Below are 18,009 nucleotides of genomic sequence, written 5' to 3'. Positions count from 1 at the left end.
ATTTTGAGAGAGCGAGAACAGGGGAGGGGCAGAGAGAGAGAGAGAGAGAGAGAGAGAATCCCAAACAGGCACCGCACTGTCCGCGAGGAGCCCAGCGCATTGCTAGAACCCACGAACGTTGAGACCGTGACCTGACCTGAAGCCAAGAGTCAGACGCTTAACCGATTGAGCCACCCAGGCACCCCTGCATTGTAACATTCTTATAAAATTCTTGTTTCAAGCACGATGTGTTAACCATCACAACCTGGGGTTTAGATTTGTGCACCTTGGGGAGAGGAGGAAGGGGCTCTGTTTCTGTATTCAGACAGAAGTTTGTTTTTACATACATACATACATACGTATTTATTTATTTATTTACTTACTTACTTAAATAATCTCTACCATCCAACGTGGGGCTCAAACTCAAGACCCCGAGGTTGAGAGTCACGTGCTTTTCTTAAAAAGAAATTTTTTTTTTAATGTTCACTGTGTTTTTGAGAGAGACAGAGACAATGCGAGCAGGGGAGGGACAGAGAGAGAGGGACACGCAGAACCTCAAGCAGGCTACAGGCTCTGTGCTGTCAGCACAGAGCCCGACGCGGGGCTCAAACCCACGAACCGTTGAGATCATGACCTGAGCCGAGGTCGGACGCTTAACCGACTGAGCCACCCAGGCACCCCAAGAGTCACATGCTCTTCTGACTGAGCCAGTCAGGCACCCCTCAAACAGAAGTGTGTGAAAACTGGAGCGATTTTACTTAATGGTAACTAGATGGACCGAAGTCAGCAGTAGTCCAAAGAAACTGGAGGCAGAAGTTCGGAGCCGAATGTCACAAGGAACAAACAGGAGAGAGAGATACTGCCCGGGAATCATCTGAAGTGCACAGAAGCACTCTGCATCCTAGTGGTTACCTACCATGACATCTCGAGTTATTTTATTTAGAAGTTCAAGAAAGGTGATTCCCAGAAGGCTAAAAGATGGGGCAACTAGGGTCCCCCAACCATCCAACTGCTATTTCTCCAGTCTAGTCCCTCGGGGAGACACTTGATACTCACGAGCTCATTTATTGTTGTTCACAGCACCTGAAAGGCAGCATATTCTTTTTACGGGAAAAGGGAAATGCTTAGAAATGTTGTAATTGGCAATTTGATTTTACCTTTTTTTTTTTTTTAAACTAGTTCATAGTATATTTCCTTGCAGTCAATCCGAATTGTGACATTTTGGTACTGAGATCGCAGCTTTCATGAATTACCGATCAATGGGATTCATTTCCAGGAAGAACGTAGAAATTTTTCCGCAATTCCAGTTTCTTAGAAAAATACCAATTGTGCCGAAAGTATGAAACGGAAGAGTCTTCACAGCTTATAGTTAAACGAAACTCACTTTTTTTATAATTGTATACATTTGGCCATTGAACAACCTAGATCTGAACTGCGCAGGTCCACTTATAAGTGGAAGTTTTTAATAAAGTTTATTAACTTATTTTTGAGGGGGGAGCGGCCGAAAGAGAAGGAGAGAGAGAACCCCAAGCAGGCTCCACAGTGCCAGTGCAGAGCCTGATGGGGGGCTTGAACTCACGAACCATGAAGTCATGACCTGAGCCAAAGTCAGACGCTTAACCAACTGAGCCACCCAGGTGCCTCAGGACTTTTTTGATAAATATAGTACAGGACTGTAAATGCATTGTTTTTTCCTTATGATTTTCTTCGTAATATTTTATTTTCTCTAGCTGACTATAGTGTAAGAATGCAGTGGATAATACATCTGACATGCAAAATATGTCTTACTTGTTTATGTGATCAGTAAGGCTTCTGCTCAACAGCAGGCCGTTGGTGGTTACATTTGAGGGGAGTCAAAAGTTATACGTGGAGTTTGAGCAACAGTTGGGGGTGTTGATACCCCGGCACCCCAGCCCCCATGTTGTTCAAGGCTCAGCTGTATTTTGTTTTGAATCATGATGCAAAATAGCGAAGAGAGTGTTGTGTTTTAACATTCTGGCATTAAATGGCTAAAAGTTAGGGGTATTTACTAATGAGCTTCATGATTCAAGTTTTATTGCTACGTTCTAGAATGAGTAGAGTGTTGCTATTGCAGGATACTGTATGCAGATTTATTAATGAAAAAATGCAAGAAAAATAAAAAGCTACCAAAAATACAATAAAAGGCTACATTAGTAATGGATAATAAAGTCAGAGAAGCTCTTCATGGTGAGCAGCATTACAGTTGCTGAGTCTGCTGCTTTTCTTAATTTTTTTTTTTTTTTTTTTTTACTGTTTTACTACTGTTTTACTGTGGAGGGTTGAACACATTTCCCTTTCTCTCTTCTTTAACCAGCTAGATGGTTAAAGATTATTATGCGGAAATGGACTCAAGTGTAAGTGGAAATGCCTGGCGGTAAATGTTGATTGGCTTGTCCTAAAATTAGGGGAACTATTTGTGGCCATTCCAAAAGCCGAGTTGGTTGATTACACACGGGAGTAGAATGTGAGCTTAAATGAGCTCCTTGAGGGACCTTTCTGTCACTTTGTCATGGGCACAGTGGCATGGGATTGAGCTAGTGGCCAGGTATGATTTGAGAAAGGGGTGCTATAGTATCCTTACCACTCTCCTGCCCTTGGTACCTTCTAGCTCCCCCTTAAATGTTTCCTTGGGAAGCCCCTGGAGTTGTGCGTCCGGCATAGGGCAACCCTGCAGCCTGCCCGGTCCATGGGGACCCCAGTGCCGTGACAGGTGGTCAGGTCTCCTGGAGACACGATGAGTCATAATGTGGCCAGCGCCTAAGCCCCAGGTGCAGGCATACACAGAGCTGGTAGGGGCGCAGGTCCTGACTGACATCAAACCCAAATCTTGTTCTTAGGCAGGAAGGGAAGCAGTTTCAAATGATTTGGCAGATGAAAGCATGGCTCCTAAGGGAAGTCTCAGCAGGTTCAGCAGACTGGAGCCTGCCAGGCTGCACCTAAGGTGGGAATGAAGCAGTCTAGGGGGTTGGACTTTGGGATTAGGGTCTATATTTCAACACGACTAGTCTCTAAGGAGTCTTGTGGCTGCTTCCTGTGCTTACAGCAGTCAGCCTCCCCGGATTGAAAGGGTCAAAGCCTCTTTGGACTGACTGTCCCTAATCTCCAGGGAAGGAGGCTGGGTCTCCGTCCTCTGGGAGGCCCCAGTGCTGATTGCCTGTGACGATACCACACTCTCTGCCTGCGTTATGGGCCGGCCTTGGTCTAGGGGAGCGTCTGTCAGGATCATCGCCATCCTTTCCTTTACAAACTTCTCAGCCCAGGATTCTAGGGCTTCTCGGCCCAGGATTCCTCTCTCTCAGGCCTTGACGGCTAGATTCTTGGCAGTATGGGTTTTTCTTCTCTGGCGGTATGTTGTTTTAAGGTGCTGTGTTACTTGAGCTTAGCGACACCTTGGCTGCATAAGGAATGCATTTCCACTGGGGACCATTCAGTCTTGGAGAAAGACAGAAAATACAGTCCCCCAAATATTTCAGTAACAGTTCAAGGCAGTATGCAAGCAGGTGCCAGATTAATTTGACAGCCAGTGAGTATTGTGTGGCTGGCAGTTGTCCCAAAGGTTTCGCGTAGGAGGGGGAGATCTTCAGGGTTTAAAACTAAATGGGTCCGTGGGGTGCCTGGGTGGCTTAGTCGGTTGGGCGTCTGACTCTTGATTTCGGCTCAGGTCATGATCCCAGGGCCGTGGGATCGAGCCCCTCACTGGGCTCTGCGTGAGCGTGGAGGCCTGCCTTTTAGCCTGCCTGCCGTTCCCTGCCGCGTGACCCTGTACGGACGTGCTTCTTCCGTGGGAGGGTACCGGCCGCTGCCACTCTGCTCTGGGAACTATAGTCCCAGGTTTATTTTTCAAGTTTATTTTGAGAGAGAGAGAGACAGAGAGAGAGACAGAGAGAGAGAGAGAAAGAGAGAGCTAGCAGGGGAGGGGTAAAATCTACCCACCTCCCACCAAGCCCCCCCCTTTTGTACTCCCTGCAAATATTCTTTCAGGGATGTTGTTGAGCAAAAGATTCTTTATTGAGCATGTATAGGCCACCTAGGCCACATTTTTATTTTTTACACTTGTTTTCTGCAGTTCAGCTTGGATAGAGCCATTCTTCCGTGTCAACACCTACAGACACTCCCCTCTTACATCTATATCTATTTATTTATATATATTTAACAATATTTTATAATCCATACATCCATACAGAATCATGAATGTAAAGATGGAAAGAGGTCATTCGAAAGGAAAAGCTATTATAAGGGACACATGCTCAGATGCAGCCCCTTATCTTATCCTTGTAATAAATTGTTGTTTGGTCTAACCCTGGTTTTAGCCTCCTTAGAACTAAGGAGAACCCATCTTTAAACTCACCTGAATCTTTAATCTTTGTTTTATGTCAAGAGCTATTTTCAGACCATAATCACAGCTCTGGAGCTTTAAAGCATCGAAGCAATTCGGTATCAAAAGGATTTGACTTTGTTCTTTCTAGGGAGACAGACAAAAATGCCTGCTCGAAATAATCAAATGGCAGGAGACTTGGCTCTTTCTAATCCCTGCTTTCTCCCTGGATAAGGGAGGATGGAGAAGGAATTGTTCAAGGAGAAGGGAAATAGAACGTCTCTCTGAAGTCTTCCGTCCGCACCCGCGGCCTGTTCCAGGGACCCCGTCTCCTCTCGGGCTGTGGCACCCACCCGGTCCCTTAGACGGGCAAGACTGAAGAAGCCCCAGCCAGATGTTTTATGGTAACTCAGCTTTTCTGTCGATGCCGATCTGATCCCTGAATTCCACCAACTGGCCTCTTCTTTCGTTCCCTGCGATTAAGGTGCCACTGGGGGACATTTTTGTGAGTGCAAAGGGGTGCTATTCGTATCTAAACTGGGAGAGCAAGTATCCGCCCGGGGTGCCCCGTGCAAACCGGCCGTCCGATCGCTCCGCTTGCGATCGCGTAGTGCCCGGCCCCAGCGAATGAGGACAATCATACTGGGCTTCGGTCGGGGACTCGCCGGGCACCGTACTGAGCACTTGCCTTACGGTGTCTTGTTTAATCCCCACAGCCGGCTCCCCTACGGGATGTTGCTACTGTCCTTCATGTCTCGCAGATTAGGAACCCCAGTTCTCCGGGCTAGGTTCCCACACGCGGAGACAAGTGGCGGGGGCTTGGAGAAGGTGAATGGGGTATCAGCTTGAGAGCAAGGAGGGGCGGGCTGCAAGGAAGGAGCCAGCGATGCTAGGAATGAATATTGCAGGTGGTGTGGCAACACCCTCAGCGGGCATGTTTTGGCCCGGAGAAAGCCGAGGGGGCTCCTTAAGGAGGTCAGGAGAGCGGGGGGGGGGGGGGGGGGGGGGGGGGAGGCTAAGACAGTGTTTTGGTCGCAGTGCTCGGTGATTCTTTCGTAGATGGTGGCACATCAGCTTGGAGAGGAGAGCCACCCGTCACCTCCCACTCCCTTCGGGTACCCAGGGATCTCATGTGAAACACGAGACAGATAACCCGACTGTGTCAGCCTTCCCCAGCGCCAACCTCCTGCGCCCACAGAACTCTACGTCAGGAGCCAGCCGGGCCCGGTGATTTGTGTCTGTTTATGTGCCTGGAATTTCAGGAGCCCGTAGTCTCCATATTCCTCACTTCGGCGTCATCTTCTTACCTCTAGGTATTCCCCCGCGTAGGCCTTGTTTCCTCAAGCAGATGGGAAGCCACTCGAAGGCAGGGACCAAACCGCTTGGCTTCTCTCTAGCTGATCGTCACAGTGCTAAGCACAGGGAGAGATTCCATAAGAATTTCTTTTGTCGTCAGTGCTCTGATGCTACCATAACAGACGACTGCAGACCAGGTTGCTTGAAACAACACAGAGTTCATGTCTTGCCGAAGGTGGGAAGTCTAAGATGGGTCTCACTGGGCTACAACAAGATGGAGGCTGGGCTGTGTGCCTTCTGATGGCTGTAGGGGAGAAGCCATCTCCACACTCCTTGGCTCACAGGGCCTTCCTGTCTTTTCAAAGCCAGCAGCATGACCTCTCTTCTGCCTCTCTCTTCCACTTTCAGGACTCTTAGGATGATGTTGGGCCCATCCAGAGAATCCAGGATAATCTCCCCCTGTCAAGGTCAGTTGATTGATCAACCTTAATTTCCCCTTCCTGTGTAACAGAACATACTCATGGTTTCTGGGGCTTGGAACGTGGACATCTTCAGAGGGCCATGATTCTGCCTACAGTGCCCCTCCCGAGGTGGGAGGGAGGAAGCATGGCTCTTCCTGTATCCTGTTCCCATTGCTGATGTAACACGTTTACAACAAACTTAGCGGGTTACAGAGCACAGTTACTATCTTACGGTTCTGTAGGTCAGAAGTCTGAAATGGATTTCTCTGGGCTAATATCAAGGTGTTGGTCAGTAGGGCTGCATTCCTTTGGAGGTGCTGGCCCAGAATCCATTTCCTTGCCTCTTCCAGCTTCTAGGGGCCACCTTGCATTCCTTGGCTCATGGCCCCTTCCTGCATCTGCAAAGCCAGCAATGTGTAGTCGAATCGTTCTCACCCTGGACCATCTCCTGCCTCCTTGTACTTAATAGGACCTTTGTGTTCACATTGGACCCGCCTGGATAATCCAGAACAGTCTCCCCATCTCAGGATCAGGTGATCAGCAACCTTAATTCCCTTTGCCATATAAACATATTCATAGGATCTGTGGATTAGGACATGGACCTATATTCTGCCCCTCAGCTTTTAAAAAATTTCCCCCAAGGGGCACCCGGGTGGCTCCGTCGGTTAAGCGTCCGACTCTTGATTTCAGCTCAGGTCATGATCTCACGGTTTGTGGGATTGAGCCCTGTGTCGGGCTCTGTGCTGACAGCCCGGGGCCTGCCTGGGATTCTCTCTCTAGCTCTCTCTCTGTCCCTCCCCTGCTCACACTCTCTCAGTCTCAAAATAAATAAACTTAAAAAAATTCCCCTCAAATGTTCAAATATGCACAAAACTACACAGAGAGGAAGTACAATAAATCCCCATTTACTCATCCCTTTGGATTTAGTTCATTTTTTTAAAGTAAGCTCCAGGCCCAACATGGGGCTTGAACTCACAACCCTAAGATCAAGAGTCACATGCCCTACCGACTGAACCAGCCAGGCACTCCTTGGACTTAGTTCATTTTTGAGACTTACTCTACGAGTGGTTGAAATGTTATTTCATACATGAATACTAGTCAACTTTATTTCTAAATTGTTTCCACTTTTTATTATATAAACATAGATTGAAACTATAAAGTGTTACTTAAACATTTTTGTAGACTTTAATATTTATAATGGCTATAAATGATATAAAATGGTACTATTTTAGAAGTACTTAAGGCAGAATATTGTATTTAAAAATCATGAAAAGTAAGGGGGTGCCTGGGTGGCTCCGTCGGTTGAGTGTCCAACTTTGGCTCAGGTCAAGATCTCGCGATCTGTGAGTTCAAGCCCCACGTCGGGCTCTGCCCTGACAGCTCAGAGCCTGGAGCCGGGAGCCTGCTTCAGATTCTGTGTCTCCCCCTCTCTCTGCCCCTCCCCTGCTCATGCTCTGTCTCTCTCAAAAATAAATAAACATTAAAAGAAATAAAAATAAAAATCATGAAAAGTAAGAAGGACACAAAAAACCCTAATATTCTGACATCCCTGTGTACAAAAGAATACCTCTGAAAACAAATTTATAGGAAATGTTTTTCAGAGCTTACACGTTTTGCGTCTATGATCTGTTAGAAACTTATTTTCAAACGCCATGTTTGGATCACAGTTTATATTTTAAGATAATCTACATTGTATTTTTCCAGCCTTATTGAGATACAACTGACGTATAACATTGTGTACGTTTGAGATGTACTAAGTGATGGTTTGATGCACGTATATATTGTGAAGTTGACGATCTACATTATTAAGCCCAAGGACACATAAAGTAGAAAATGCCCTAATTGTATGCATTTTCATTCAGATTTATAAGACTTACAATGTAGAAAGCTTTTAAAAGATTTCTTGATAGCTCCATTCTGAGATGTCCAGACGCGGTTTTTCATGTGTGCTATTATCTTGCTTCTATTTATTCCCAGAGCCTCGTTGGGCTTAACAGTATCTACAATTCCGGCCAAGGGAGGTACTCTGACCAGCGTTCACGCTGTTGCTGTCAGCGTTTGTGACAGGAGATCTGGCTTTGCGTGTTCTGTGTGTTCATGTGTTTGTATCAGGCAGGATGATGCTGACTTTGGCAATAGCGTGCCACCCGGAATTGGTGATATCTTAACCTGATAAGGGCTTATTTCACACTCGCATAAAACCTGATGTGGATGATTCTGTTTAGGAAGCTGTCTTGGGCAGCCCTACTGCCAGCCATGAACTTGAGGACTGGGCTTCTCTCATCATCTTGGATTGCTTCACTCCCTCGTCCCCCCCCCCGCCATGCAGCTGGGGGAGAGAGGGAGGGTGTGGGAAATTGCTTGGGGCGGAGTAGGGGCCAGGCCTGGGGGTGGCGTATATCACTTCCGCCTGACCCCACGGGCTAGAACCGGGTCGTGTGGTCCCACCTAGGTGGAAGGGTGGACTAGAAGCATTGTCCGCCAGAGTTTGTGAAGAGAGGGTCCCGATCTTAGATCTGGAAGACACTTTTGGGTTCAGCATCTTATCTTACAGAAGTGGAAACTGAGGCACAGTTGTGGAGGGAGCCTTGCACAAGACTATAGAGAAAGCGCCAGGCCAATGTTAGAGCATCTGGGGTTCGCTCGGACCCGTCCTAGCATCATCTGGACCCATCTTCTACCTGGTGGTAAACGCAACCTCCTCAACAGCGCCCCCGCCGTCCCTCGAATGAAAAGTGGATTTTGTTCAGTTAAGGAATGAAGAGGGACACAAGTTTACAAATGCCAAGATAAATGTATATATAATTTCTTAATATTTTAATACAATCTTTTATCTTTCCAGTCATGGACTAGTGTGGCATTATTTTATTTTATGGTGCTGGACACTTTTTTTTTTTTTTTTTGCCCATTAGTGAGTTTTTTTCCACATTAAGTAGCATTTCTGAAAACGACGCATGAGCTATAAAACCAGAATACTTGATATTCATACTTATTATGCCTTAATATCTTACCTAAGAGTTCAGGGAGGAAATGGCATTCGTGTCCTATATATGCCAGTATTTCTAAACCTTTCTATTAGTATTCGCATTAGAGATAAGTGAATGAAAATAAAAATTATCTGGAAAGTGAAATGTTTCTTCATTAAATTTGAGGTTTTGACGTTTTCATTTTCCAGAATATGTTATGACTTCAGCGCTCGTAATCTGGTTATTACCATGTGACCAGTACGTACAGCATAAATTACAGATGCGGAAAGATTGGGTTTGGGGGTTTGGGGCGAGGTAGCAAATGGAGGACAAAGAAGAATAAATACACGTTCTCTGAGATTACTCCTTCGTCCCGCTGAGAGAGGATCAGAGCTCTGTCTGTGGTGACAGGACCTGGGTCCTCTCAGCGCTGAGCCGGCCTCTGCATGTTTAAGGTGAAGGATTCTTGCAGAGCCTCGTTTTCCTAGCTTTTGTCGAAACCCTTTCTGGGACCGCGTGCCTCCGTGGTAGGCTAGTGCTTGTCTCAGCCACATCCACAGAAACGTAGTGGGTACGCATCTCATACCTACCGTATCTTGGGCCTCACGGCTCCCCGATGCGACTCCACATTTACATGTGCGACAGCAGTAGCAACCGCAACAACACGGCCCTGATCCCTGGCGATTATTATTACTGTTTTCATCTTTCATTGGATGTTAACTCTCAGGATATGAAAGGATTCAAGGGTGCCGGGCAAAGGTCACGGTCAGGAATGCCTTCGAAATCCCGGCGACACCCCCTCTCTTCACAGGTGACGTACTTACCGTAACATCGATAGTAATATCAACCTCTTTGAGACCCTCTGGCGATGCCTTCAGGGGTGAAATCCCGCATCAGTATCCAGCGAGGCTGCTCTCCTAGTTTGCTATCCGGGAGCGTCTCCTTCGCTGGTACGGGTGACGCCCTCTTGGAGTCCTGGGTGTCGGCTCTCAATACCTAACAGTTGTTGAGTTGTTACGTGCCGGTCAGTTATTGGCTGTGTCGGTCAGTGTTCCAAGCGATGTACATTAGCTCATTTAATTCTCAAAACAAGAGTCTACATCTCTCTTTGTTACTTTTTCAGAACAAAGGAAACCTTCCCAGAAGCCCCTGACAGATTCCCCCTAACGTCTCGTTTGCCCACGCCAAACCCGAAGTTGACTGAGAGGAATGCTTAGCTTAGGAAGTCCAATCAGAACTCATCACCCGTGTATGGGGAAGGAAATTACAATTCAGAGGAGGCCGAACGAAACAAAACCCGGCTTGTGCTGGCAGGAAGGCCGGGAAAGGTGAGGCTATTGGGTAGGAAGCCGGCGGTGTCTCCCACAGTAGCCAGGGAGAAAGGAGCAGATATCAAGAAAATCCAATTTGAAGACATTTTTCAAACACCGACTATTGAAGTGGAGATAAAGTTCCATTAGTATTTGTACCATGAATGAACATCAACCAAAATAGCCACAAATTTTCTGGGCACCGCTACTTAATGTCTTCTTAATGGTTTGCAGTGTAACTCTGGGCGAGTTCACTTAAGCATTTGGCATTTCTTCTCTGAATATGACAACCCAATAATGAGGCTTTTTAATTCAAGAAACTAGAACTGTCATTCTGTGCTCTGTCTTCATCCCAGATGTTGACAGCTTGATCAGTTTTACTTCCCCCATCGCCAGGATGCAACAAGGGCAGGGGGAAACATTTCAATAACCACTGAAAGAATCTGGAACTCTGCTACATCAGAAGGCCAAAGAGCCCGATATCCATAGGCATTTATGGGCGGCAACATCTGTATGACCCGTGTGTTGCCTGGGTTTCGCATGCAGTCTTCTTCCTTCCTTCCTGTGCAAAGTCCCACCGGGTTAGCATCACAGCGATTTTGTCCCAATCTTCTCAGGCATCTGGGGACCACCACCAGTTTGCGCAAGTGTGGGGGTACCTGTGAGATTGGGCAGTCTCGTAGGCATCTCTTTCTCAGACAGATACAGACAGATTTTCCCACAGGTAATAGTTCCTGTAGTTGAAATCACACTCTACACAAGTGTTCTCCGATTTTTCACCCAGCGCCAGGCTCAGCTTGTAACTGTGCTAAGATTTCCATCAGTCTCTCTGGATTTGATCTGTGACGTGTGGGTCTTGTCCTGGGGCCAGTGCTGCATGTTTATCGCACCTCCCTTGCCCTCCAGTATTGCCAGGTCCCTCCCCCCTAAATGAGTGCATCTCCATTGCTCCCAGGTGATCAGTGAAGCGCTGGAATGTGGCTTTGTCCTTGGGACTGACAAGTGACAAGGACCGCTTATGTCCCCAGTAGTGCAATCCTTTGTATTTTATTCCTTGTGGACACCTTCCCAACTGTTTTTCCAGGAACAGATGAAACTAACTTGATTATTTTCTCATCAGATATTGCTTGTTGTAATAATTTTTTAAAAATGTTTATTTTTGAGAGACAGAGAGACAGACTGTGAACATGGGAGGGGTCGAGAGAGAGGGAGACACAGAATCCCAAGCAGGCTCCAGGCTCTGAGCTGTCGGCACAGAGCCCGAGGCGGGGCTCGAACGCACAAACTGCGAGATCGTGACCTGAGCCGAAGTTGGATGCTTAACTGACTAAGCTCCCAGGTGCCCCCAAATATTGCTTTTGACTCAAATAAACATTAAAAATAAATAAATAAAACAAAATAAATAAATAAAAAGTGAACGATCATCACACACACACACACACACACAAACCTAGGTATATTCTTTGTTGTTGAGAGAGACAGAGCATGAGTGGGGGAGGTACAGAGAGAGAGGAGACGCAGAATCCGAACAAGGCTCCAGGCTCCGAGCTGTGAGCACAGAGCCTGACGCGGCGCTTGAACCCACAAGCCGTGAGATCATGACCTGAGCCAAAGTTGGACACTTAACCCACTGAGCCGCCCAGGTGCCCCAGATCATCCACTTTTTAAAACAGATTTATCTTTTAATGACATCTGAACTTTTTCTAAACATTTACCCTGAAAGGATGAAGATCAGTGCATATTGAATATGCTTTTCAATAAAGAATGCTGTAGGTATTTTCAACTGACTACTATATTTAAGAGAGTGCAAAAGACTGCAATTTGCTCATTGTGGAAGGTCCTTCTTTTAAGTTTATTTATTTTGGGAGAGACAGAGAGTGTGTGAGTGGGGGAGGGCCAGAGAGAGAGAGAGAGAGAGAGTATCCCAAACAGGCTCTGCGCGGTCAGCGCCCAGAGCCCGACGCGGGGGCTCGAACTCAGGAAACCGTGAGATCATGAAGGGAGCAGAAATAGAGAGGTGGACGCTTCACCCACTGAGCCACCCCGGCGCCCCGGAAGGTCTCGTTTAAATCCAGTCCCGTCCCTCGCGCCCTCTCTTTGTCAAAATAAGGAAACAGGAACAAATGTTTGAAAAACTCCAGTCCCATCGCATAAAGCGGCCCTCGTCATTGCCAGAAGTGGGACTTCCCTCCATGGCTCTGTGGATTACTCCTAAGGCACTCAAGTGTCTGTAGGCCAAGTTTCGTGCGAAAGCAGGGCTGGGCAAGCGGTGCTAGCTGACCTCCACGTTGCGCGTGCGTGCTGTTGGGGGCTGCCTCTCTGCCCAGCTGCAGCTGCACGGGTGGAACTCACAGGAAATACACACACGCCAACACTTCACAAGCTATTTTATACAAGGAGATTTTTATAAATAGCCACAAGGTCTTCTTATCTATCAGATCCCAACACCCAGCCGGCGCTGTGTTCCCTGGAGAAGGGTGCACTCCCCACAGGAGAGCTGAGAGAGAGGGAGAGAGAGAAGAAAGCCTCCTTCGGGTTCACGACTCTGACTCTTTAACCCCCAGCCGCCAGTGCCTGCCTGTGCCATGACAGGTAACTCCTGATTACTGAACTCCTTATCTTAAAGAAAAAAAAAAAAAAAACTTAGGATTGAGTTTCCCTGCATGGCGCTTTATCTGCATTTCCAGAAATAAAGTGTGCTTCAGGGAGGAAATTAAAAAAAAAAAAAAAAAAAAAAGATCGTTGGACCAGATTCATTATCAGGGGAAGATGGTAAGACGAATTCTTGAGTGCGGTGCTTTTCAGACTAGATTTTGAGCGAGAATACTAATTTCTCCTTGATAACATCACATATTTAAAACACACTGTTGAGCTGCTCGATGGCCGGGGGGAGGGAGGGGGAGGAGGCGTCCTCATCTAAAGATCACAAATACTTAGGTTGCCAACCTCTCGGTCCTGACCCCTACATCCTCCTCCGTGTTTGCTACGGGTGAGCAAGTGCACTGAGAAGTGAGGTGCGAGAGATCGTCCGGGTCCGATCCGATCCTCTCCATTTCTCAGCCTCCTCTGGGCTGGTTAAGCGGCCCATGGCCTCTCCTGCCCACGGTAGTTTCTGTAGTGCCTCGGTTCTTACAGCGCTTTCAAAACTGCCCATCTCCCGTGCTTGGGTCTTCAAAGACTCCACCGGCCAACAGAATGCCCACAAGCGTCAAAAGAAGGAAGGTCGTAGTCTCCAGGGGAAGGGGAGGGATTCCGCGCATCGCGCTTCTGAGTGCACCTCTTGATTGTTTGGTTTTGCCTCTTTATTTATTTTTGTCCCTCAGGGCTTCCGACGAAGATCCGGAGTTCCCTCAACACTCTCCTTCTGGGTCAGGTCCTGACATCTACCCGGAGAGCCCCCCTCCAGGCAAACTGCCGACCTCTTTTGGAGAGGATTCCCCCCCCCCCCCCACCGGCCTCCCCGAGGAGACCCTGAGCCGGGACATCAGCACACCCGGGACATCAGGGCAGAATGCTTGGCCATTCCCAACGCGCTCCACTCCGCAATCATTACCATTCCTGCTGGGGTTTCTCTTTATCTCCTTTTAAAATCCTTCATTAGTGGGAATGTGCGTCATGCCTTATCTATCACACAGAAGTCAACCTCGTTAACTATTCTGGTTTAAGGAGCTTCCTAAGCACTTTGCACAAATTATCAGCTAACCTATCTGATTACATGATCATCATCTGAGCTAATGGCCTTTCAATCGGCTTCTCTCGGAGCTGAGTGGGTCTCTGTGGGACTTGTCTCTCACTCGTGCCAAATACTGACTCCGTAGCTTTCTGTGCTGATTTATGCCCCCGTCGTTTTTGGTGATGTCCTTTCTAAATATCATAATTACAGAGATAAGCTGTGGTGTTTAATTTGAGCACAAAAATGTCATAACACCATCAATTTTCCTAGCATCGCTTCCCTATTGGTCTGTTGAACACAGACGTGTGGAACATCCATGGTCACTGAAATCAACAGAGAGATTCTAAAGGCAAGTTTTATCTCCCGTGAAAAAAGCACTCTTTTATCTTACAATCGTGATTATTTTTGGATATCTAGATGAAAGCCATGCTATTTTATCCCCACTCTGCCCACCGCCAAAAAAGTCTCTTTCTACAACATTCTATAAAGTCATTTTCTATTTCCCCATTCCACTTGGAGTGACTAAGCTCCATCTGGAAACACTGGAGTCATCTTCGACTCATACACTGGTCACTCACTGGTAGGTTCCTCAAAGTCGTCTCTTCCATGCCCACCGCCAGTGCTGGGCCTCCGCACTCCGTGGCTCGATGCTCCAGTAGCCCCTGACCAGTCTCCTTGACTCTGATCCAGTCCATTCATCACCAACTTTATCAGCTTAAAATGAAAAGCAACTCGTCTCTCAACCATCCTCTCATCCTCTCCCCTTCCCCCCCCCCCCCCCCCCCCCGTTCCTCAGATGGACACACTGTTTAGCTCTTGTAACTCTTGCTTCTGATTAGTGATACGTTTCTAGATAATTTGTATATATCACTGCTCCTTGATGTATTGTTGCACATTGCGCCCCTTTACTTTCTGCCCCCCAACCTTCCCCCAGGATGGTCTTTTCACTTTTTTTTTTTTAGCTCCTCTCTTGACGACTTTTGTAAGTTTAAGTAATACGTTAACAATTTTATTGCACGTTTGAGCAACTTTAGACGGGGTTTCTGAACTACTCATCCAGTACGACGATGCTTGGTGGGGCTGCTGCACAGCTGTGATGCTGGAGCGTGTCCTTCCTGCCCACTCCTGGCTACACGCTTTCCCTGGTCCGCTTACTCCCTTGTATATTCTGTTAGCCTTCTGAGAGGGACGTGCATTTTGGCACGTTTGCAAATTCCTTTTACCCTTTTCTCAACCTTGAGCAGTACTTTGGCTATGTGTAGGGCTGTAGCTGAAAAACTGAGCCTGCGTTTTGAAGGCGCTGCCCCCATTATCCCCTGGCATCTGGCAGTGCTGGTGAGAAACCCGATGCGAGTGTGCTTATCATTGCTTCGTAGGTAAGCTAACGTTTTCTCTTCAGGGCTGTGCTATCTTCTTATCCTGGCTCTTCTGAAATGTCACGGTGATCGGTCCAGGTGTGGAGCTTTTTTTTTTTTAAGGGGATTTATTTTGAAAGAGAGAGCATGCACGTGCATGCCCGAGCAGGGGAGGGGCAGAGAGAGGGGGAGAGAATCGCAAGCAGGCTCCGCACTGGCAGCGCAGAGCCCGACGTGGGGCTCGAACTCACGAACCTTGGGATCGTGACCTGAGCTGAAGTCAAGAGTCAGACGCTTAACCGACTGAGCCACCCAGGCTCTCCCCGATGTGGAGCTTTAACCTTTAACCTGGGCTGGGCACTTACTGGGCTCCCGCACTTGGAACACTGAAGTCCCATAGCCCCAGGGAGTCGGCTTTTGTGTCTTCTACCAGTTCCCTCCTCCCACTTCTGTCTTTCCAGAACACCTGTCTATTGGATGTGAGACAGCCTGTATTGAATTTCCATCTTTTATAGTTTCCCTCCCACTTCGGTTCTTCTGTCACTTGTGTTCTGCCTAGAAGGAGATTTCCATATTATATTTTAACTAAAATTTACATTTCGGCGGTCGTATTTTTAATTTCCCAGATCTTTTCCTGACCGTACCTGTTTCATAACATTTTCTTTGGGTTGCGGAACACTTCCCTCTTTGGCGACTGCCTCCGCCCCCTCGCAGACGGAGATGCTGGCTGCTGCTGCTGTCGCCGGGGCTGCTGCTCCTTCTCGTTCTGTTCCTTTTCTTTTTCTTTTTCTCCCTCTTCCTCTTCTGCTCTCTTCCACCTTCCTTGCTTCCTGTCTTCCGGCTCCTCCTGCTCTTCTGTTCCCTGAATCACTTGTCTCCCTTCTTGTCACTTTTCCCCAGCTTTCCTGAGGTATATTGACGTGGGACAAATACAAGTTTTAGGTGTACGTGGCGATAATTACACATTTGTGTATATATGGTGAAACGTATATAGTGTATACACTAAAACCTTGGTGTGCGAGCGTAATTCGTTCTGGAAACACGCTTGTCATCCAAAGCGCTTGCGTATCAAAGCGAATTTCAAGAACCATTGGCTCAGTTGTGATCATGTGACTTTGGGCATCACGTACGACTCGTATTGCAAGACCAAGACGTCGTTCGTTTGTCAGGTTAAAACGTGTTAGAAATGTTTGCTCGTCTTGCAGAACACGCGCAGAACAAGTTAGTCACAATCCAAGCTTGTACTGGATGCATAACATATATATACAGTGAAATGACGGCCACATAAGGTTTGGTTAACACATCGGTTCCCTCATATACTTACCATTGTTTTGGTGAGGACAGCTAAGGTCTACTGTCTTTCAGCTCGAAAGTAGACAATTCAGTATTGTGGGTTATAGTCAGCATGCTGTACATTAGATCCCGGAACTAACTCATCGATAGCTGGAGGCTTGGAGTGTTTGACCAACATGTTCCCATTTCCACCATCCCCATGCCTGACGACCACCGATCTACTTTTTGGTTCCAGGAGTTCAGCCTTTTTAGATTACGCATATGAGCGCGAACACACACGTGTGTTGTGCTCTGACTTCTTTCACTTAGCGTAATGCCCTCCAAGTCCATCCATATTGTTGTAAAAGGCAGGACTTCCTACTTTGTTAGTGTGGCTTTTTTCTTTTTTCTTTTTTTTCAAAATTTTATTTCAATTCTAGTTAAACATGCAGTGCGAAGTTGGTTTCAGGACTGAGTTTGTGTTTCACTGATGCTGACGCTCAGGCCTTGATTGCACAGCGAGTGTAGCCACCCCTGCTGCTGCTTCTTGGGCTTCAGGTTCCGCTCATGCTTGTTCAGCCCACGGCACGTGTCGTCTTGGGCTGCGGATCCAGGGGCTGGTACTTCTTACCCTCGTAGAGTTTCCCGGGGTTCTTTCTCTGAGCCTGGTTGATGACGGTGAGAACACGGGCGACGGATTTGTGAACAACTCGGATCTCAGAGAACTTGGAAGCTGGGCTGCCAGTCACTTCGGGGACGCACAGCTGGGACAGCCCCACCCCCACGACTTCCAGTTCTGGAAGCACTTCTTCCTTCTTGCCGCGAAGGTCTCGAGCCTTAATCTGGACCATGTCTGCACAATCCACCGCCAGGATTTCCCACTTTTGTATGGCAGCGTAATACTCCATAATGCACACACACACGCGCACACACACACACACACACACACACACACACACTACATTTTCTTTATTCATCCATCATCCAGTTCTCTCTTCAGGTCTGTTAATATTTGCTTATTGTATTTTGGGGCTCCAATGTTGGGTGCACATATATTTACAATGGTCATATCCTCTTGATGAACTCACCCCTTTATCATGATATAGCCACCTCCTCTGTCTCTTTTTAAAAAATTTCTTTAATGTTTATTTTTGAGAGAGAGAGGGGCGGGGAGGGGCAGAGAGAGAGGGAGACGCAGAATCCGAAGCAGGCTCCAGGCTCTGAGCATTTAGCACAAAGCCTGACACGGGGCTTGAACCCACGAACCTTGAGATCCTGACCTGACCTGAAGTTAGATGCTTAACTGACTGAGCCACACAGGTGCCCCTTTAGACATCTTTTTAACTATTTATTTTGAGGGA

General features: G+C 47.3%; 1 pseudogene; it reads right to left on the bottom strand.

Moving 5' to 3' along the window:
* Window positions 1–17,113: 17,113 nt before the first annotated feature.
* Window positions 17,114–17,499, bottom strand: LOC106976715 (60S ribosomal protein L35-like; annotated as a pseudogene).
* Between the last annotated feature and the right edge of the window lie 510 nt (window positions 17,500–18,009).

Source organism: Acinonyx jubatus, chromosome X (genome assembly GCF_027475565.1).
Source record: "Acinonyx jubatus isolate Ajub_Pintada_27869175 chromosome X, VMU_Ajub_asm_v1.0, whole genome shotgun sequence".
In the NCBI taxonomy this organism is placed as follows: domain Eukaryota; kingdom Metazoa; phylum Chordata; class Mammalia; order Carnivora; family Felidae; genus Acinonyx; species Acinonyx jubatus.
This window is presented reverse-complemented; position numbering and strand designations above follow the sequence as displayed.